The 5,457-nt window shown below is 41.2% G+C and overlaps 1 pseudogene; it reads right to left on the bottom strand.

Annotated features, from left to right (window-relative positions):
- Positions 1-617: 617 nt before the first annotated feature.
- Positions 618-914, bottom strand: LOC123822782 (annotated as a pseudogene).
- Positions 915-5,457: the final 4,543 nt, after the last annotated feature.

Raw genomic sequence — 5,457 nt, 5'->3', positions numbered from 1 at the left:
ACTGGCCTATAACACAAGCTTCTTCAAATGCTTGCACAATTGTAGAACTGAGGTTAGCATTCCTTCCCTCTCTCCTGCCCTTCAACAACCATGATAATGAAGCATTTTCTCTCTCTTTCCTTCCTTCCTTTTACAGAACAATTTGGAGTATATTTTAACTATATAAAATAAAGCAGAACACATTCCATTCAAGAAGACTATCAGGGAATTTCTGACTTTTTTGCTCTCTGCCCAGCAAGTATTAGGGATGAGGTGTTTTCCTGTGTCCTTGGTGATCATCAGAAATAAAAGAATCAGAGGCAAAGTTCTTCCTAAAGTGGACACCTTATTTTTGTTTGACATTTAACAGTTTATTTTGAAGATCATTTTAAAAACAAAGTTAAAGACAATCTGAGAAAAAAAATCCACATAATACACTCATTAAGTAAGTATGGTGATTAAATCAAAATAAGGGAAATATGTTTTCTTCTGTGACTCCAGTAACAAATTGTTGTCCTGAAGGTTCTCACACTTTCAAAATGGTTGGAAGGTTGAGGGTGGAATCATGACAATTAAAGCTGCCATTTAATCATGTAAATCTATAGTAGAAGCCAAATTTTTCTGTTCTTCTCAATAAGTCAGTTTTGATCTTCAAATTGTGTCTTGTTTTTTTTAAGATATGATGCTAGAAATTCAATGGGATTTGGTGGTCTTTCCTTTGCAAGCACAAGTCCCTGTAATAAGATAGGCACAACAGTCTGATCCAGATAGGCACCAGTTGGCAAAGACTGGAGATTCACTTCCTGTTTTGATCACTTTTCTGCATTAATCTTCTCATTTTCCACTATCCCCTTGATGTTATCTGTGAGACTGTACTCAGAGTGAGGATTCTGTGAAACCTGCGTCTGTCCCTCCAGCATCTGCTCTGGCACCATGGTGGACCCTGCAAGTCACAGTTCCGAGATAGCAGTCTGGACATGGGATCACCCAAAGCAGTAGAAAAGCAAGGAGAGACTGTCAATGACTAAGTGCCCACATCAGGTCCAGAAGCTCCATGATCCCAAGATTCTACAAGAAGTAGTGAAAGGGGTAAAGGCAGCTGATTGGACATCTTATTTTATTATCTGGCTCCTTTGAGATAACGCTGCTGATCCTTATTCCTTGCTAAATATTAGCTTTACTAGCACCAGAAACAACTACACAATTTATGTGAAAAAAAAACAATGTTAGCTTTTGATTTCCCTTAAAGTTTTGGTTTCTCAGAATCATCATGAGCTTCAGAGTTATTCCCAATATCAAGTTCCCTAGTGACTGCCCTTTTAGCACATGGTCAACACTTCAGATCTCTCCAGGGACCCCTTTCTGTCCTAGGCAACTTTCATTTAACCAGCTCTTTGTTTCCTGTGAAAACATACAACTGGCATCTGCTACTGCACTTCCAAGCTGCTGTGAAAATCACAACACAAATTCAAAATGTTCAGGACTCCAGAGCCTCTGCTCAGAGCCTCCTGGCACCTCTTACTGGGTCATAGCCAGCCACTTCCACCCCACCTATGTTTCTGAAGTTTTTCTATAATCACTTGTATTGACCCAAAGCCTTACCAGTTAGTCTCATGCAACCCTATAAATGAGCACCTGCCTGGGTATCACAGATCTAGTGAAAGTCCCAGTGCATCAAAGAGATGCCCATTATATGCATCATGCTTCTCCCTCCCTTGTTCACACCAGCTGGGTTTTGTGAAAACCAGAGTGCCCAGAAAATGCAGGAAGTTCTCAGCTTACACCCATTTTCCTTACTATCTATATGAGGCTTATAATCAAATGTCTTCCATTTCTGCCCTCAGAAACATTCCCTGGATTTCAGCCTTTAGTGCCAATTGCCACTTTGAGAGAGAATACACAGCACTTGGGATGCAGCCTTTGTTCTTGGCTTCACGGCAAATAATATTATTTCCTTGGTCTGATACGGTATAACGTGCTGTGCCAGGGTGGTTTGGAGGGTTGGACAATTAAAAAGATAAAATAAGCTCTGGCTAAGTGGCTGAGTATATGTTGGAGAGTCATCCGATACACCAAAACTTTGCAGATTCGACCTCCAGTCAGGGCACATATGGGAGGCAACCAATCAATGTTCATCTCTTTCCTCTCTCTCTCTCTCGGATGTTCTCTATTTTCCTCTCTAAAATCAATAAATATATCCTCATGTGAGGATTTTTTAAGAGATAAAATAAAATGAAAAGAAAGAAATAGGAAAAGAACAATCTGGAATGGTGAGAACAATGGAAGAGAGAGTGGGAGGGTGTTGGGAGTCCGGTGGTTGGGCAGCTCATAGGTTCAGATGGCTAGATCCTAACCACTGATAAGGAGCACTCATGCCCAAATTAGCACCAGACATCCAGCATCCCTGTGTATGGTGATGACACCCAGTCATCACCCTTACATCCATGAATCTCTGCTGACCATACTGTTGATTTCAACACAGAGGCCATGGCACAAAGAAGTCAGAAGTGCCATGGTCCCTTTCATGCCCTCTACCTTGTACAACCTCAGATGCCACATGATGCAATGGAGTTGAAACTCACAGTATTGCTCCAGCCCTGCCACAAGCACATTCTTAAGAAAATATTAACTACTGTCTGGTGTCCAGTTTTCTCCCTGATGACCCAGTCCCAACTCCATAACCAGAGGCTGCTCATAATCCTGATGTTCCATCACCAGGGAACATGCTCCCTCCTCTAGTTTTCCAGAAGTGCCATGCAGGTAGCTCACTCAACTCCTTGATCCACTCACCTTGCCTGTGGCCTCTGCACCCAGCACAGACACTCATACTTCTTATCTGCCAGCCCCTGCTTACCCCATGCTATCTGCACTCCTAAGACTAGATGCCCTGTGGTCCCTCAGAACAAAACATCTGGGAATTCCTCATCTTCACAATTTTAAAATTATTATAAGATGTTCTCCAATAAATGAGCCTACATATAGAGACTTTTCTGGACTGTGAAGGGTGGCTTCCACTTTCTCCACATTGAAAAGAGATGCTGCATCTGTGCTTTTTCCACTTTACTCAGCCCTCAGCTTTGCCACGTGGAAAGCCAGTATTGAGTGAGGCTAACGAGGAAGGGGAGGGTGCCAAGCAGAGATCCCTGCCCCAAGCCATACACCCCAGGAGCCTGCTCTCCCCTTAAGGCTAATCATGGCATTCCTACTGATTTCCTGTGATTAGATGATCTGGACCAAACCTTCAAGAGGTTCAGCCATATGAGGCAGAAGGCTCATACCACACCAACCAATTGCTAAAGCTTCATGGGGATGCATAACACTCACATGTGCTTGGGCTGAGTCAAATTATAGCAATGGAGAAATGTCTGTTTGAAGTGTCCCAGTCCCTCACTCAAGGGCAGGAACAATTGACCCCATCAATGCCCGCCTCCCGTACTCTCTCTCAGGCTCATTCTTTAACCACACATCTATTCTCCTCAGGCCAGGTTCTAAGGATCAGGTATCCATGGTTCCTGATGTCACCTCAGAACCAACAGAATGTAAATATCTGGATGCCTGAGACATCTCCATACTCTCTACCAATTGCAGAAGATGCAGGTGAGTCATGTGCCCATCCTCTTTCCACAAATAGGCCACTTGGAGTGGGGTAGGCCAAAAAAAAAATCATCAGTACAAAGGCTCCTACTACAAACTGTTTTCTACTGAAAAGAAATGATTCTAAAATATTATCAGCCAAACACAGGAAAGAGAAGATATGAATATAGGAAAGAAGAACAATAAATGTGTAGATGAAGCTAATAAATATTCAAGGTTTAACAGGTTGATGAAAAGGAAAGGGGACTAGGTAAATGCAGGCTCAGGTAATTCTATGAGGTCACAAGCTTACTCATACAGATACGAGTCTGGGGCTGAGCCCCCCCTTTCTATACCCACTGTGCTTATAAACATCTTAGTTTTAGCATCACCAGGAATTTCTTTATTGATAAAAAATTAAACAACTATCCATAGGGCTCAAAATACACTCTGCCCTGCTTGGGGCGGGGTGGTACTAAAACCATTGTCATGAACAAGGACCCAGGCTCTACAGGACATTTCAAACAACATAACAACAACGAAAAAAAATCCAGTGTCACAGACTGGTAGATGATACAAGAAACAGCGTGGATATATGCCCACATGTGTATATGCATATGGTGCTGTGCACATTATGAAGACGTGTACATGTGTGGTATGTGGTTGTATGTGCATGTGTGTGCAAATGTGTGTGCACACATGTGTGGTGTGTGTCCATTGCATGTGCACATGTCATTTGTGTCCTTGTGTGTAGTGCATGTGTGTGTCCATGTGTGGTATATTGTACACATGTTATGTGTGTAGTGTATGAGTGCACATATATGTGTGTGCTTGTGTAGACACAGAGTAAATGCTTCTGCCCCATCATTCCACACATCCACACTTACTTGTCCTAATATGGCCCTTATGGGAAACCCACAGGCACTTGCAAGGGACCCGGCACTTGCCCAGCCACCAGCCCAGCACGCAGCTCAGCAACAAGCCCTCACAGTAAAGTCATTTGTTGCAGACAATCTGTGTCTTTAATGGAAATGCCATAAGGGCCTGGAGGTAAGCAGCCTAGGGTGTACCCTGGTCAGGAAATCTCATCAGATTGCTTCAAGGTTTCCTCAGTCTTCACTCCAAAACACTAACCAATTCACAACCATATGAAAATCAGATCCACAAAGTAGTTGGGTTTGTCTTGAATTTTTATGCAATTGGAAAAATGAAATAATTCCTTAAAATTTGATTCTAATTTTCCCTAGCCTTTATGAATTTTGTAGCTAATCAACCAAGAAAGCACTTATTTCATTTTCCCTTAAATCTTACTAATATAGATATTCTCCACTTATGAATAAAGATGATGGATAGATAGCAGTGTTTTCCAGGATTAATGTTTTTTTAATTTACGTTATATATTTACACTTTTATCAGATAATAAACAGAAATAAAAATTATTTAGGTGAACATCTAAAACAAACTGGAAAATGTTCTGAAAATTTATGTAATGATTAAAAAATAATTACAGTTTGTTGCTTTGTCTAGAACAGTAGGAAATTTTGGGGTCCATTTCGAGAGTTGTAAAAGCCAAAAATTAAAAAGAAGAAAAATGCTTTTCTTGGGACTAGCCCACATATCATGACAACTACTGATTATGGATTCATGCCTAGGAGCAAAGAAATGAGTCTTACACACAAGAGAAAAAAGAGTGAGTGACTCTCCAAATCTTGCTGAAACATAAGAAGAAGAAATGTGACTTTTCAGACAGAACTCTCTAGGCCAGATCCTCCAGCCATGTTTCAGTCACACAGTTTTGTTACACATTCAGATAATACCTGAGCACAAAGGCTGAATCAAATCAAATAAATGATATAGGCTCCAAATTTATTAGAGCAGAAGATTGTTTTTTAGTTTTCATAAGGC

The sequence above is a fragment of the Phyllostomus hastatus genome, unplaced genomic scaffold (genome assembly GCF_019186645.2).
Source record: "Phyllostomus hastatus isolate PE091 unplaced genomic scaffold, TTU_PhHast_1.1 phas_contig_41, whole genome shotgun sequence".
In the NCBI taxonomy this organism is placed as follows: Eukaryota; Metazoa; Chordata; class Mammalia; order Chiroptera; family Phyllostomidae; genus Phyllostomus; species Phyllostomus hastatus.
The sequence above is the reverse complement of the archived record's forward strand: the minus strand, read 5'-3'. Positions and strand labels throughout refer to the sequence as shown.